This window comes from Bubalus bubalis, chromosome 19 (assembly GCF_019923935.1).
Source record: "Bubalus bubalis isolate 160015118507 breed Murrah chromosome 19, NDDB_SH_1, whole genome shotgun sequence".
Classification (NCBI taxonomy): domain Eukaryota; kingdom Metazoa; phylum Chordata; class Mammalia; order Artiodactyla; family Bovidae; genus Bubalus; species Bubalus bubalis.
Window position 1 is genome coordinate 65,125,135 of NC_059175.1, and position 16,892 is coordinate 65,142,026.

Genomic DNA, 16,892 nt, shown 5'->3' on the forward strand with positions numbered 1-16,892 from the left:
ATCGGGAGAAGCAACAGATAGGATCTGGTTTATTGTGAAAGCCACTGTTGCTTCCTGCATGAGCTTCAGTCTCGAGTAGCACGTTAGGAGGTTGGGATCTTGGAACAGAGATGCAGACTCACTGTAAAGTTAACCCCCAGAGCAAGCCAATAAGTAGGCAAGGTAAACCAGACAAAATTTCCACTGATAAATTACCTAGAAAATCAAGATTCAGCAAAGTAAAATGAATTTAAGTTAAGAACTCTAGTAAAACCAAGAAAAATAGGAACATGAAATGAGCTAATTTAATATAAGTCTGAGTCATCTGGAAACATAGTCATTGATCTCATATTTAATTCCACAACTGTTTTGTTATTATGATTCATAGTATTTATTGAATAATACTGTGGAAATGCATGAAGATCAACCACATGAGAATAACACAGATTATTTATGCTGAGCTTTCCATTGGCAAGGGAGTCAGCACCATCACTTATGTTTGGAAGAGACTCAAAGGCAGGCAGAGGAGTGAGAAAGGTTTTGTAGGGGGAAAGGACAAGGGACAGCTCAGAGGTACCCCGTTGGATGATGTTGGTCTGGGAGGCGGGACGAAGCAGAAGGAGAGCATCCTGTGTGATTGGTTAGAGGGTGCACATTTGGCTTTCTGTGTGTGTTTGTGTGTGCATGTGCCCAACTCTTTGCAACACCATGAACTATAGCCCGCCAGGCTCCTCTGTCCATGGGATTCTCTAGTCAAGAATACCGGAATGGGTTGCTATTTTCTCCTCCAGGGGATCTTCCTGACCCAGGGATCGAACCTGTGTCTCTTGTGTCTCCTGCATTTGCAGGCAGATTCTTTACCACTGAGCCACCTGGGAAGCCCATGGCTTTCTCTGGCTTGTTCTAAGTTGGAAGCAGGGCAAAAGTTAGGGAAGCTGCTTTTTTAGAGCAGATGGTTCCAGGAGTTATTGTATGGTTATTGTGTGGTTTCCAGCATCAGTCCCTAGAAGTAGTCTGACTTCCTACCAGTCTGCCACAGAGAGCAGACACTTTCGTAGAAAATGGGCTGGTTTCCTGAGTCGGCTACTGCAAGTTGTGGGTCGGAGTGCTATCTTTCTATCTGGTTAGCCCACTTTCACTTTTCACTTTCCACTTTCATGCACTGGAGAAGGAAATGGCAACCCACTCCAGTGTTCTTGCCTGGAGAATCCAGGGATGGGGGAGCCTGGTGGGCTGCCATCTATGGGGTTGCACAGAGTCAGACACGACTGAAGTGACTTAGCAGCAGCAGCAGCCCTTGTCCACTTATATACTATCTCCCATTATTCTATATTGCTGTGAAAATTCCAGTTTTTCAGGGTAAGAAACAGAGGCTTCAGTTCAGGTTATGTGGCTGACCCACAGAGTAAGTGATGGGCTCAATGATTAGATTCAGGTCATCTGACTTGGAAGCCTGAGCTGGACACTGTGAGCAGGGCTCACAGGTGAGGTTGGTGGTACTTTATGGTGAGGACATCGAGACGTAACTGAGACCAGCTTCTCTACCTGGTTCTTCATTCTCCATTCTATTGGGGATTTTACTCCAATCCTCTTTCTTAGTGTGTCTTTGTTTTCAGAATAATAAATCAACTTCTATTGCAGTAACTAAGTAAGTATTAGGTGCTTCAGTCATGTCCGATTAAATGCAACCCCAAGGACTGTAGCCTTTCCCAGGCAAGAATATTGGAGTGGGTTGCCATTTTCTTCTCCAGGGGATCTTCCTGACCCAGAGATCAAACCCAGATCTCTTATATTGCAGGCAGATTCTTTACCATCTGAGCTACCAGGGAAGCAGTATGTTAGTGTCTACAGCAAGGAAATGACCTGAATGCATGAGTCTCTTGAATAGAAGGCCATGGTAGGGAAGGGCTCATATCTTCCCAGGGAAAGAATGCCTCATGCCAGCCCCAGGCTTCATCTTTCATTTTATCAACAATGAACAAACAATACCTTCTAGGCAGGAGCTCACGACACCTAGCACTAACTGCTACTGCTAAGTCGCTTCAGTCGTGTCCGACTCTGTGCGACCCCATAGACAGCAGCCCACAGGCTCTGCCGTCCCTGGGATTCTCCAGGCAAGAACACTGGAGTGGGTTGCCATTTCCTCCTCCAATGCATGAAAGTGAAAAGTGAAAGTGAAGTCACTCAGTCGTGTCCGACTCTTAGCGACCGCATGGACTGCAGCCTACCAGGCTCCTCTGTCCATGGGGTTTTCCAGGCAAGAGTACTGGAGTGGGGTGCCATTGCCTTCTCCATCCAGCACTAAAGTCTGCAGTAAAATCAAGTGAGAAACATGCTCAATTAAAAGTTTGGTCCAAAGTATAGTTGTTTCAGAAGAATGTGAGGACCTTTTAATGCCCCTTCTGAATAAATAGATCTTAAATTGATATCTTTTAAAAATTCAAAAGCAAAATAATTTGAATGAAATAGCATAATTGGGAAATTATACAGAAACGAAGTGAAATAAAATTTGGGGAGCATGAATATTCTAATTAGATGCATTTTTGAATTTTGTTGCTATCGTAAGCCTCTGCATTTTCAAAGGTTAAAGTGCTTTGTGCTCTTCTGCTGCAGTGGGTCTGCAGCCCTCACAGATGAACATTAGGGATGCCAAGGGAGTTATGAACATATGCAAATGACATAAGTTCTGGATTCCATTTTGCAACATCTTTACAGAAAAAGAAAAGTGAAGAACAATTTTTCTTTGTTCAAATTGTCAAATAGTCTAGGTTGAATCAAAGATGAATCAGGATTATATTTACCAGTGCTAGAGAATATTAGAACTTGCCGTGCCTGGGAACGTGTGGCATGTAAAACAGAGGCTGGAGAAGAACACTGGCAGTGTGATTGCTTTTGCTGCTCATTTACTAAACTTCTCTGAAGAAGACTTTGGAAGTGATCTAATTCAACCTCACTGTCTACATGTTAGTCTTAGGAAAGGTCAAGGTTGAACATAGGCGTACAACTAGCTAGTTTCAGAGATAGTACTAGAAATCACTCTTGACTCCTAGCACTTTGTGCCTTAGTGATCTCCCATTTATTATTTCATCCATTTCATCGCATTCCTTGCATGTCTTCAGTGTGACAACTATCCTGGGATCTGGATGTTAAAATGAGCAAGGAAGACAACTTCCCTGCGCTGAATCAACTCTTGACGTTCTGTCTCCAAAACTGCTCTTCCCTTGTTTGGACTGTTAGACCCAATATCTTCAGATTCTGTCCAGTACAATTTTCATTTCTTACAAAGGCTTTCTGTTTGTCAGTTTTTCTTATATATTATCATTTCTCTAAGATTAACCCGTAAGAATCTAAATAAAGCTAGACATTTCATTAGGCAAAAGAACTGCTCCTTGGCCCTTTGCTACAACTCACCTGTGGCCAGGTATTATTCCGTTTCCTTTTTGAAGTTTCAACAGTTGTTGATCTAAGGGCTCTGTCATTGAAGCCAGTTTAAATAAATATTATAAGGTATAGTGGTTTAAATGTTTTTTGTAACAGAGTCATAAAGACATGTGATGTCTATTTTTTTACCATCTTCTTGTTGCTTTGCTGCTGCTGCTGCTGCTAAGTCGCTTCAGTCGTGTCCAACTCTGTGTGACCCCATAGATGCCAGCCCACCAGGCTCCGCCATCCCTGGGATTCTCCAGGCAAGAACACTGGAGTGGGTTGCCATTTCCTTCTCCAATGCATGAAAGTGAAAAGTGAAAGTGAAGTCGCTCAGTCGTGCCCGACCCTCAGCGACCCCATGGACTGCAAGCCTTCCAGGCTCCTCCGTCCATGGGATTTTCCAGGCAAGAATACTGAAGTGGGGTGCCATTGCCTTCTCCGTCTTGTTGCTTTAGGGGCAGCATAAGAAACTAAGCTGTTGAAGGAATGTAATATCTTTTTTAAAGTCCTTTTGATGCTAAAATCCTTTATGGTTAAATGGAAATTTACTTTCCAAAATTAAAATATGCCTCTAAAGGCTTTATGGTCATTTCTCTTCCCTGTTGGAACCTTACCATTTGCTGTAAAGGACACTTGTCATTTTTTCAGTTCACCAGCCGTTACCCCTCATTTTAATAACAGCTTTTTCAGGGATAAAATGAATGACTCTTTGTGACCCCATGGACTGCAGCACGACAGGCTTCCCTTCATTGGACACGTGTGGACCAAACCAGATTCATCACCCCTCTTACCCTGGAGTGATACCCTGGAGCAGAGGGACACTCAGGATCAGAGCTTCCCAGAGAGGTCTCTGGAGATGCAGAACCTGTTAATTCAGTTTCCTCTTAAATCACATCATTTAAATCATAGCCTTATAAAAACTTCCTTTATTCCTGATTTCACCAAGTTTATTTCCATCTCTTAAAACTGAAAATACTTCATCATCCATAAAGTATTTACGTATTTAAGTATTTACTTAAATACTATTACTTACAGTGAATGTTAACAGTACCTAAAATTGTGCCAATCTGAGTTAAATGGAATGAAAATATTTAATATAGGTTATTTTTTATCTTTGTAACTTGGTACACCCATTACTTCATGGCAAATAGATGAGGAAACAGTGGAAACAGTGACAGATTTTATTTTGGGGGGCTTGAAAATCACTACAGATGGTGACTGCAGCCAGGAAATTAAAAGATGCTTACTCCTTGGAAAAGTTATGACCAAACTAGACAGCATATTAAAAAGCAGAGACATTACTTTGCCAACAAAGTTCTGTCTAGTGAAGGCTATGGGTTTTCCAGTAGTCATGTATGGATGTGAGAGTTGGACCATAAAGAAAGCTGAGCGCCAAAGAATTGATGCTTTTGAACTGTGGTGTTGGAGAAGACTCTTGAGAGTCCCTTGGACTGCAAAGAAATCCAACCAGTCCATCCTAAAGGAGATCTGTCCTGAATATTCATTGGAAGGATTGATGTTGAAGCTGAAACTCCAATACTTTGGCCACCTAATGAGAAGAACTGACTCATTTGAAAAGACCCTGATGCTGGTAAAGATTGAGCACAGGAGAAGAAGGGGACGACAGAGGATGAGAAAGTTGGATGGCATCACTGACTCAATGGACATGAGTTTGAGCAAGCTCCGGGAGTTGAGGATGGACAGGGAGGTCTGGTGTGCTGCAGTCCATGGGGTCACAAAGAGTCGGACACGACTGAGCGACTGAACTAACTAACTAACTTGGTACAAAGAGAGAAAGTCTTTTTTGCAGTTCTGCTGTATAAAAATGATCATTTGTCTCTTCTCAAAACCCAACACAAATGTTGAATATTTTATAAATCCCCTTACTGATTCTCCAGTTAAAATAAAACTTAGGAAGAGTTAAGCAGCAAACTTTAAAACAATAGAATTACTCAAAGTATCCACGCAGTCACCATAATCACTACTGCTGTGGAAGCCACCACGGACTAGATGAGACAACCCGTCGGCCAACTGCGGGGTGCTTGGCTGCTGTTGTCCAATCGCTAAGTCCTGCCTAACTTTTTGTGACCCCATGGATGGCAGCACGCCAGGCTTCCCTGTCCTTCACCATCTCACAGAGTTTGCTCAAACTCATGTCCATTGAGTCGGTGATGCCATCCAACCATATGTGCCTAGTATTATTCTAAATACTCCAAGGGTACAAAATTGTAGGCTTAGCTCATAAGCTCAAGGAACTTTCACTGACTAAAAGGGGAAAAAATAGCATAAAAGCAGGGATATGTTGAGTTTAAAAGTTGAAAAGGACATTTTTATCAGTAAAAATGTAAATTGGTTTTCCTGTGTTGAGTACATTAGGTTAGACGGAGGAGATACTATTTACAAAGGCAGTGTCTATGAATGAAGGATTTGAGATTTAATGATTTAACTGCCACTCCACAACACTGGGATTCCCAGGTGGCTCTACTGGTACAGAACCCACTAGAGCCAAGGCAGGACACATAACAGACATGGGTTTGATCCCTGGTTTGGGAAGATTCCCTGGAGGAGGGCTTAACAACCCACTCCAGTATTCTTGTCTGGAGAATCTCATGGACCAAGGACCCTGGTGTGCTACAGTTCATAAGGTTGCACAGAATCAGACACGACTGAAGCAACTTAGCACCCACCCATAAGATTCAGTTCAGTTCAGTCCCTCAGTCATCTCCAGTTCTTTGCTACTCCATGGACTGCAGCATGCCAGGTTTCCCTGTCCATCACCAACTCCCAAAGCTTACTCAAATTCATGTTCTACAAGTCAGTGATGCCATCCAACCATCTCATCTTCTGTCGTCCCCTTCTCCTCCTGCCTTCAATCTTGCCCAGCATCAGGGTCTTTTCAAATGAGTCAGTTCTTAGCATCAGGTAGCCAGAGTATGGGAGTTTCAGCATCAGTCCTTCCAGTGTATATTCAGGACTGACTTCCTTTTGGATGGATTGGTTGGATCTCCTTGCAGTCCAAGGGACTCTCAAGAGTCTTCTCCAACACCACAGTTCAAAAGCATCAATTCTTCGGTGCTCAGCCTTCTTCACAGTCCAACTCTCACATCCAAACATGACTATTGGAAAAACCATAGCCTTGACTAGATGGACCTTTGTTGGCAAAGTAATGTCTCTGCTTTTGAATATGCTATCTAGGTTGGTCATAACTTTTCTTCCAAGGAGTAAGCATCTTTTAATTTCATGGCTTCAGTCACCATCTGCAGTGATTTTGGAGCCCCCAAAAATAAAGTCTACCACTGTTTCCACTGTTTCCCCATCTATTTGCCATGAAGTGATGGGGCCAGATGCCATGATCTTAGTTTTCTGAATGTTCAGATTTAAACCAACTTTTTCACTCTCCTCTTTCATTTTCATCAAGAGGGTCTTTGGTTTTTCTTCACTTTCTGCCATAATGGGGGGAGGATGGCATCTGCATATCTGAGGTTATTGATATTTCTCCTGGCAATCTTGATTCCAGCTGTGCTTCATCCAGCCCAGCATTTCTCATGATGTACTCTGCATTTAAATTAAATAAGCAGAATAGCAATATACACCCTTGACGTCCTCCTTTCCCGATTTGGAACCAGTCTGTTGTTCCACGTCCAATTCTAACTGTTGCTTCCTGACCTGGGATCACAAGGAGTCAGACACTACTTAGGGACTAAGCAACAACAATTGAATGTCAGGAAAGTACATGGTGTGAAGTCAGACTCCTTCTAATAAGCTTCTTTCACCACTTTGCTAAAATCAAGACCTGAAGAAATGATCTTTCTTCTTTCCTTCTACACCATCCAGTGGGAAGCTGGCTGCCCCTCCTCTGAACTAAGCTATCACTTTCTACCACTCTTAGGTAACTCATCAATGACATCCTGGAATGTGAAGTCAAGTGGGCCTTAGAAAGCATCACTACGAACAAAGCTAGTGGAGGTGATGGAATTCCAGTTGAGCTATTCCAAATCCTGAAAGATGATGCTGTGAAAGTGCTGCACTCAATATGCCAGCAAATTTGGAAAACTCAGCAGTGGCCACAGGACTGGAAAAGGTCAGTTTTCATTCCAATCCCAAAGAAAGGCAATGCCAAAGAATGCTCAAACTACCGCACAATTGCACTTATCTCACACACTTAGTAAAGTAATGCTCAAAATTCTTAAAGCCAGGCTTCAGCAATATGTGAACCATGAACTTCCTGATGTTCAAGCTGGTTTTAGAAAAGGCAGAGGCCCCAGAGATCAAATTGCCAACATCCACTGGATAATGGAAAAAGCAATAGAGTTCCAGAAAAACATCTATTTCTGCTTTATTGACTATGCATACTCCTTTGACAGTGTGCATCACAATAAACTGTGGAAAATTCTGAAAGAGATGGGAATACCAGACCACCTGATCTGCCTCTTGAGAAATTTGTATGCAGGTCAGGAAGCAACAGTTAGAACTGGACATGGAACAACAGACTGGTTCCAAATAGGAAAAGGAGTTCGTCAAGGCTGTATATTCTCACCCTGTTTATTTAACTTATATGCAGAGTACATGATGAGAAACGCTGGACTGGAAGAAACACAAGCTGAAATCAAGATTGCCAGGAGAAATATCAATAACCTCAGATATGCAGATGACACCACCCTTATGGCAGTGAAGAGGAACTAAAAAGCCTCTTGATAAAAGTGAAAGTGGAGAGTGAAAAAGTTGGCTTGAAGCTCAACATTCAGAAAACGAAGATCATGGCATCCGGTCCCACCACTTCATGGGAAATAGATGGGGAAACAGTGGAAACAGTGTCTGACTCTATTTTTCTGGGCTCCAAAATCACTACAGATGATGACTGCAGCCATGAAATTAAAAGACGCTTATTCCTTGGAAGGAAAGTTATGACCAACCTAGATAGCATATTCAAAAGCAGAGACATTACTTTGCCAACAAAGGTTCGTCTAATCAAGGCTATGGTTTTTTCCTGTGGTCATGTATGGATGTGAAAGTTGGACTGTGAAGAAAGCTGAGCGCCCAAGAATTGATGCTTTTGAACTGTGGTGTTGGAGAAGACTCTTGAGAGTCCCTTGAACTGCAGGGAGATCCAACCAGTCCATTCTGAAGGAGATAAGCCCTGGGATTTCTTTGGAAGGAATGAGGCTAAAGCTGAAACTCCAGTACTTTGGCCACCTCATGCAAAGAGTTGACTCATTGGAAAAGACTCTGATGCTGGGAGGGATTGGGGGCAAGAGGAGAAGGGGATGACAGAGGATGAGATGGCTGGATGGCATCACTGACTCAATGGACGTGAGTCTGAGTGAACTCCGGGAGTTGGTGATGGACAGGGAGGCCTGGCGTGCTGCAATTCATTGGGTCACAAAGAGTCGGACACGACTGAGTGACTGATCTGATCTGATCTGAATGTCTCCTGGGGTGGCATAAACACAGAATAAAGTACGAGCCTCTGGAAGGCACAGTCCGTGATCATCTAGGATCCCAAACAGCCCCTGTGTCACTTCTTCCCTGCAGTTGCTCACCCACGGTGTCTTCTTGAATGTGGAAGGATTAGTTCCAGGATTCTCACAAATGCTTCTTCCTCATCTCCATCCTCACCTGGACAGTGGCAGCCTATGAACAGTTCCCTCATGTCTAAGAGAGAAAATTCTTCCAGAACTCGGGAGGGGAAAAAAAGCTGATATTTTTACTTGTCGCAATGCACAATTATGCTCCATAGGTCGGCTTTCTGCTTTTTTGATAAAATACCCTTGGCTCAGTCTATGGACGTTTATTGATGGCATGTCTTTGCTTCAGCACTCCTGGTTCCCTAGAATACTCCAAACCCACATCAAGTGCAGCAGAGCTCCACAAACTTATGCACGACCCAAAAGACAAGCACTGACACATCTCCTTGGTCCAGCTGGAAGATCAGTCTTAGGCAGTTAGGTAAGCATGAGGACAGAGCCCTGCATGGGTCTGACAAATGGGTGTCTGTTGTTTCCTGAGGCTCAGAGCATTGCATGCCCTCTGCCTGGCTGAACTGGGGTGGGGGTCTTAGGGACCTGAGTGACACTGATGGGGGGACAAGCCTGCTCAGACCCTCCCACATGAGCTGCTACAGCGTGTGTTAGGAAGGATGTGCACACAAAGACCCTATCCCAGGACACTGGATGTAAGAAGGGACCCCAGCCCTGACTCTGCCCCCAGTGAGACCTGGAACCTGAGAAGTCACTTTGCCCTCTTGCCTCAGTTTCCCCAGGGGTGGGATGAGAGGGGCTGTGAACAGACTAGCTCCAAAGACAACACAAGCTGTGTTAACTTTGCTCCTTAAAAATATTAGGGACAAGTACAGGTCAAATTGAGATTCATAACATTGTAAACAGGCCCAAGGGTTTCAAAATATTGTAAAGGATGTGCCTCTGTCCGGAAAGACAGTTAAAATGAGATGTTTGCAGTGGCAGCCAGTCTCCTAGGATTGAGGAGCTTGTAAATGATCATAAATGATTGTATGACTGAGGAAACACAAAGCAGAAGGCATCCCAAGATATCTACTCTTCTCCGGAGCATGGAAGCCAAAACCTGTAGAATTTTACATAGGGGTGTGGAATGACCCAGTGCAGTACAATCTAGGATTCCAGGTGGTTATTGGAGTAGAGCTGTGAATACGATTTTTGTCTGTTTTGTACTTTAGGAAGATACACATTTTTAGTTCCTATCAATTATACTACCTTGAATCCAGGAGGAAATAACAAGGTGACAGAAATCATAAAGGCCTTTATCAAAACATGTTTTGATATAGCCACTGTAAAGCACAGAAATATTTTACATTGATTTTGCCAAAGATATTTTCCTAAAGATTATAAAAGTTTTATAAAGCTCTCATTGCAGTTCAGTTTCCTTTAATGGTACAATTTTCTAAAATCTAGAGTATATAAGTGCTGTTAGACACAGCTATCCTTCAATTATAATCTTCTCTGATGGGTTTATTGAAGCAGTAGACTGTATGAAAGCCCCTTTGTGTTCAAGACAGTGGTCTATAGGATACTGTTAGGACATGGCCACCCCAGACTTCCCCTGGAGAAGTTACAGTCTGTGAGAGATGATACCCACACACCAATAACCACCAAATCAGGCAGCAATAGAGAAGCACTGTTGCAAAATTTCAGTCTACAAAGTCTTCTCTTAAACTCCTGCTTAAACTACATAAGCTATTGCTGATTTTTCTCACCAAGCCTACAAAACAGAAGAAGGTGGGTACTATCACTCCAAATTAACCCACAGAGGAACCAACTCAAGTCACCAGTACCATGGTCATCAATTGAGAAATGCAGGTTTTTACTTCCTCCTAATACATCAAGCTCTTCTTACGACTAATGGGAGATATATGTCATCCCCCAAGGTCAAGATGAGAAACTCAGGATGGTTTATTGAAGGTCAGCCTTCTGATTTGAGTCAGAAAGAGCAGGTGTGAGTTCTCTCAATGGAGTTGAGGCCGGTGAGTGTCTCAGAGGAGGAAGCGCGTGGACAGAAGGATGGACAGGAGGCAGTAAGAGACGCTCAAGGGACCTACGAGCTGAGCTCTGCTGGAAGGATGGGATTCCTGCAGAGCATGGAGAGGAGACAGCAGGTCAGAGTCTGCAGTGTCCAAGGTGGAGCCTGTACTGAGCAGTTTATTCTGCAAAAAGTTGAAATCATTGGAAATATTTACGTAAAAGGCAGTGATAGATGGAAAGGGTAATTTAGAAAGAGTAACCTTGAAGAGCCTTATGTTGTGTTTGTTTAGTCACTAAGTCACATCGGACTCTTTGCAACCCCATGGACTGTAGCCCACCAGGCTCTTTTGTCCATGGGACTTCCCAGGCAAGAAAACTGGTGTGGGTGGCCATTTCCTCCTCTAGGGGATCTTCCCGACCCAAGGATGGAACCTGCATCCTCTGTATTTGGCAGGTGGATACTTTACTGCTGAGTCACCTGGGAAGCCCAAAGCAACATTAGTGTGTTAGTGTGTTAGTGTGTTAGTCGCTCAGTTGTGTCCGACTCTTTGCGACCCCATGGACTGTAGCTCACCAGGCTCCTCTGTCCATGGGATTTTCCAGGCAAGAATACTGGAGTGGGTTGTCATTTCCTTCTCCAGGGGATCTTCCCAACCCAGGAATAAAACCCAGGTCTCCTGCATTGCAGGCAGATTCTTTACTCTCTGAGCCACCAGGGAGGCCCTTTCTCCTTTCAGTTAAGTTCAGTTCAGTTGCTCAGTCATGTCCGACTCTTTGTGACCCCATGAACCACAGCACGCCAGGCCTCCCTGTCCATCACCAACTCCAGGAGTTTACCTAAACTCATGTCCATTGAGTCGGTGATGACATCCAACCATCTCATCCTCTGTCGTCCCCTTCTCCTCCTGCCTTAAATCTTTCCTGAGGAAGATTATTGAACTCAAAATGTCCAGAAGGCAGATGGTAACGTGACCCTAGGGCATCCTACAAGGTCACTGTCAGAAGATTTTCAACAGTGGAGACTCTTGTGAGCTGAATGGTGTCCTCTCAAATTTCAGACCCTAAAATCCTAGCCCCAGGTGACTCTATTTGGAGACAGCATCTTTTTAAAAATATTTATTCACTTATTTGACTATACCCAGCCTTAGTTTCTGCACGCGGGATCCTCACTGTGTCACGCGGGCTCTCCAGCTATGGCTTGTGGGCTTAGTCGCCCTGCGGTATGTGGGTTCCCAGTTCCCTGACCAGGGATTAAAACCCACATGCCCTGCACTGGAAGGCAGATTCCCAGACACTGGATCACCAGGGTCATCCTGGAGACGGCGTCTCTAAAATAGTAGTTAAGGTACAGTGAAGCTTCCCTTGTGGCTCAATCAGTAAAGACTCAGCCTGCAATGCAGGAGACTTGGGTTCTATCCCTGGGTCAGGAAGATCCCCTGGAGAAGGAAATGGCAACCCACTCCAGTATTCTTGCCTGGAAAATTCCATGGGCAAAGAAGGCTGGCAGGCCACAGTCCATGGGGTTGCAAGAGTCAGACACAACTTAAAGGCTCAAACACCAACCACCACCGGGTATAGTGAGATCACTAAGGTGGACCCTGATTCATCTTATTGGTGTCCTTATAGGAAGAGAAAATTAGGACACAGATAAGGACAGAGAGAAGACCATGTGAAGATACCAGAAAGTGATCATTGCCATGCTCAGGGAGAATCTTCAGAAGAAACCGGCTCTGTGACAACTTAGTCTTGGACTTCCAGCCTCCAGGACTATGAGAAGATGAATTTCCATTGTGTCAGCTGCCCAGTCTCTGGTTTCTTACTATAACAGCCAGAGTGGACATACACAGCAACTTCAGAAAGACTCTCCCAGGGATCACACTGGAGTTTGAAATTAGAGTCTTGTGATTTCACATTTGTGCCATTTGCACATTCCCACAGAAGCTGTGTGAGATGCTCTGAAACTCTGTTCAAGTTGCAGCTTGATTTGAGCTTCACTGGAGCTCACTGTGCTGTCATTATTTGCCCTCGACTACCCCATAAGTGACTCACATTCTTTAACCTATATTTAGAGGAAAATTGCTGATCAGAAGAAGCAAAGAGCCCCCTGAAATGGGGCAGTTTGCTGGCAAGCCACAGGGAACACTGATGGCTCATCAGTGCTGTAGGTGTTATTTTTTCCCCATGAGGCTGCAGCCATGGTTCTGGTCTCTCGTGAGTTTTTCTAGGACTTTGCTGCATCCCCTGCTTAGCTGGAGCAGTGTTCTCCTTCCCTTGAGACATCACCTCTATGAATAGTGTGTGATGAAAGCAGTACTTCGGGGCCTGGCTGTCTCCCTGTCGGATGCTCACCCTTGGAACCCGGCTGCTAGGTTGTGCAGAAGCTCAGGTCACATGGAAAGGCCACGTGTAGATGTTTCAGGCCAAGAGCTTGGGTTCCATGTGACAGTCATGCACGTGGGTGAATGAAGCTTCAGATGGTCCCAGTCCCAACCCTGCTACTTCCTCGCTCCCCCATCTTGAGCTGCACAGACTCAAGCCAAGACTTTTCCCTTGAAAATTCAACCTTTTAAGGCCACCTTTGAGGAAGGCGAAAGGCACCTTTTCTCTTGGCCTCTGGCCAGCACCAGACGGCAGCCTGGAGGTCCGACAACCCTGAGATCTGCTGGGGGGTCTTCAGTGTCCCCGTGAGTCTGGGTCAGCAAGAAGGTCCTTCAGGGGCATTGCAGGCAGAGTTCGTGGTCCAGTGGTAATTGGCCCTCCAAGAGGCAGGCTTATTTGTGGGAACACATGGAGCACTCTAAAGACTTCCAGAAGTCATAAAGTATCCTCGGGGGAAAGAACTGCAGCTCCATTGCTCACACGGTGGGAACTTAAACCAGGGATGAGCCTGCTACCTGCTCTCCCACAAGCATGCTTCTGCCCCCCGCAGCTCCCATGATCCCTCAGTTGAGAGGTTTACACTGTCCACATGGGCCTCACCTTGTGCAAACTATACACTCTCATATTCTCAGACTCAAGCAGAATTCTAGATGGTTGCCACCAGGAAAGCCATCAAACTTTAAAAACATAATCCCCATAAAGCTGACAGCATGCTTGGTAAGCATTTTGACACACTGAAGATGGAGAGAACTTTGCCAAGGAACAATTTAGCGATGACACCAAAAGCCTGACATAGATGCACACAAAAAATAATTTTTTCCCAGCAACTCTTTTATTTTTTTTTATTTTTTAATTAAACAAAATTCTTCTTACATAAATTACAGGTACACAAAATACTGATTCACAATTTTTAAAGGTTATACTCCATTTGTGGTGAAATAGATGTATCAATTCGATCCCGTAACTTCACTCACAGGACTGAATCTTAAGAATCTAGTCATGGATGTACACAAAAATATGCCTACAAAGACATTCACTGAAATTTTGTTTTCAATAGTGACTGTTGGAAACTAACTAAATCTCCAAAACAGAGATTGGGTATTCATGTAAGTGAAATCAGTACAGGCACCGAGAGTGATTAGAATACCTATGCACACCTGCAGGGGGAAAATGCCTGCTCTAACGTCAGGAAGGACAGTACCTGGTAGGAAGCACTCTGAATCCATATGAACAGCTGCAACAGAGCAGGACCCTATGGTCCTTCCACCATGGCCTCTGCCTGTCTTTTGTCTGCAGAAAAACTTGAACCAAAGAACAAGTTTAATCAGAGAAGTGGGAACATGTAGAAACAAAAGAAAAGTCAAACAAGACCTAATAATAGCAGCTTAGTCGTTAAATACAATTCAGGACCTTTAGCTCCTCCACTTCCCTGGTAACTCAGATGGTAAAAGCATCTTCCTGAAATGAGGGAGACCTGGGTTCGATCCCTGGGTGGGGAAGGTCCCCTGGAGAAGGAAATGGCAACTCACTCCAGTACTCTTGCCTGGAGAATCCCATGGACGGAGGTGCTTGGTAGGCTACAGCCCATGGGGTCACAAAGAGTCGGACATGATTGAGCGACTTCACAAGAGCTATAGCTAATATTCTGACCATATCCTGTGAGCGCTGTCTTGTAGACACTGTAACCCCCACCAAGTGGAGAAGTTTACTACAGGATGACCAGCCTGCAGCCAGGTCATAAGCTGCCACCATTCTGAGAACTGGCCTCAAAGGATGAAAGGAATGAATTGACCCTAGAACTGAAGACTAACTGTACTTAAAACAATCAAGATGACGCTGATCAGACCACAACATGACCGATTTCAGGACGACCTTTGGTGCTGAGTGCACTATTTCTGCACGTAGCCCCTTCCCTCCATATAGAAAAATTCTTGTCCACTGATTGTCAGTTGGGGGAGTCAGCCTTTGTACAAGAGTCCACCCTTCTCCCCCCTTACCCCTCCACCCCTGGTGCCCACCTCTGAAATAAACCAAATTTCCTTTCCACGAACCTTGCCTCTGGAGTATTGGCTTTAAAGCGATGAGTGTCCTGACTGCATTTTTGGTAACACAGCCTCCTTATCGTAAGAAACACCAACAGTTTGCCTTCACCTTCCTCAGGGCAGGAGGAGAGCCTGGCCAGCTTGGCTGTTGGTCTTCACGTTCTTCTTTCCCACCCTCTTCCTCACTAACAGTCCCAATCGTGCTTGGATCACAGTGTGCAAAGCACAAAGGCCTCCACTTCCCAGACCTCCCCAAAGCTAGTCAAGCAGATGAAGCAGAAGGCAGCTGCAGACTTTGGAGAAAGCCCTGCTTTAGTGAAGGGCTTTTCTCCTTGATGTCTCTAAATTCCCATCCTTCCTTCTCTCCCTTTCTAAAATGCAAACATAATGCTTAGAGCAGCTGTCTTTTGTCCAAAAGAGCGGGTATCTTCAGGGGCCGGAGGATGAAGGAGCCCTGGTTTCTGAAGGCATTGCACCGTCCCTGGACCTATTATATGAGAAGGACAGCCCCTCAGGACATTAAGCCACCATTTCTTGGGTCTCTGTTGTTGTCGTTCAGTCGCTCAGTCATGTCCAACTCTTTGCAACCCCGTGGGCTCTAGCCAGCCAAGCTCCTCTGTCCAAGGGATTCTCCAGGCAAGAATACTGGAGTGAGTTGCCATTATCTACTCCATGATTTCTGTTACTGCCTCACATTTTAAACCAATTTTTAAAAATGGATAAAATGTTAAATACAGAGTCAGTTTAAAAGATTTTTAATAAAATGTGCAAGGGCTGCCCTGGTAGCTTAGACAGTAAAGAATCTGCCTGCGATGCAGGAGACTCTGGTTTGATCCCTAGATCAGGAACATCCCCTGGAGAAGGGAATGTTCTTTCATGCTATGCTATGCTAAGTCACTTCAGTCGTGTCCGACTCTGTGTGACCCCATAGACAGCAGCCCACCGGGCTCCCCGGTCCCTGGGATTCTCCAGGCAAGAACACTGGAGTGGGGTGCCATTGCCTTCTCCGTGTTCTTTCATAATAGTGTTAAAATATATCATTTTCCTAAATATCCTTCTTATCAAATGTCTCTACTGTGTAAGCACCTCATTTAAAGAGTGTGTGATGGTTGGAATAAAAATGGACGTTTCTGTTAGTACATGAAGGGTGATGTTTGCCATTTCCAGGCATGTTAGCTGCCAGGCAGCTGGAAAGCAATGACAACCCTCTTGTACAGTTTAATTGCTTGACCTGGAAAAAGAGAGCTACTTTTGCACAAGGCTCCGGAGCTAGCCGAAATGTACAAGCACCATATCAGCAATGCTACCAAATTCTCTATACAAAACTGGAAAACGTTTTGTCTGGGTTCAAAACAAACAAAATATATCTATGGCTTTAGCATCCTGTGACAAACAAGTTGAAGTGTTAGGTTTCTCGGCGTTTATTCCATCTACGGAGCTGAAAACCGTACAATTAGGAGGAAGCCCCACGGCACTGCCTTCAGACTGAAAGCAGCCCGTTCCTGATTGATGTCAAGTAGCATCTCCAAACTCCCAGGCTCCTTAAATCTGAGACCGGAAAAGCGTTTAAGAA